The following is a 1016-nucleotide window of genomic DNA, read 5'->3' as shown; positions in this document are numbered from 1 at the left end:
CGAACCTTTCCCCTGCCCTGTCCCCCCGCCCAGGGGCCTGCTGTGCTCACCGCAGGCTGGGCCCGGCTAAAGACTCTCCGTACAAGCCCGGGCAGCACCCCTGCTGCGTCTTAATTCCTTAAACTACTGAGAATGTGAGATTTTTTAATGAGGCTTATTATAATAAGGTTCATTAGAGGATGATCTATCTTTATAAAACGATGATGGAAAGCTAAACCAAACTCTTTGTGAGCTATTCATCCTTTCAGGCTTCAAAATAGCAAAGTTCTGGATCCTCCCCCCTTTACATGGGGGTTGATGCCTGTGAAGGATTTAAACACCCGAGACTGAACCAAGGCGGTGACTCTCCCCCAGGACAGCAGCACAGAGCCTTCAGCCAAGTCCAACTTGTACGTAAATACCAAGAAAGAGGAGCTGTCACAGACACCACTACAATATACACCTCTGGACCCAAGCATGGACTGAGGATTATGCCTCCAAAGAAAACAATAGGTAGAGGGTCAGTAAGACGGCTGATAATTGATCAGGTATGAAGAGAAGGGTCTGATCCAAAGTCCATCTAAGCCTGGAACCCACCTCACACAAGGACCTTTAGCAGCAGACAGAGTTTGCACAAAAAGAACTACTGTTGTATTCCAGATAGCTCAGGAGAGCTCCAAGAGGCCACCAGAAGAGCTTGGACAACTCCTGAGCCGGGGACACTGCCACAGGCAGCAGACAAGCAGCAGCCTCCCACCCATCAGCCAGAATCACACATCCTGAGAAGCAACAAGAACAAAACCCCCTCCCCAGAAAAACTACCGAAAAACCAAATACAAAAGATCTACTGTCTCATTTAAGACAAACTTAAGAAGAAGGACTCATTTGTGATCTTTATTTTCCAAGAGTACATTTAAACAACTTCTCAGGACTAACCTCCTCAGCCAGTTTGGCCATGCAGAAAACAGTTCCCAGGTTATACAGATCGCCTCTGAGAACACACAGAACGGGTCGCAGTGGTACTGGGGAAGAGAGAA

Source organism: Pterocles gutturalis, unplaced genomic scaffold, assembly GCF_000699245.1.
Source record: "Pterocles gutturalis isolate BGI_N339 unplaced genomic scaffold, ASM69924v1 scaffold46083, whole genome shotgun sequence".
NCBI lineage: Eukaryota > Metazoa > Chordata > Aves > Pterocliformes > Pteroclidae > Pterocles > Pterocles gutturalis.
The sequence above is the reverse complement of the archived record's forward strand: the minus strand, read 5'-3'. Positions refer to the sequence as shown.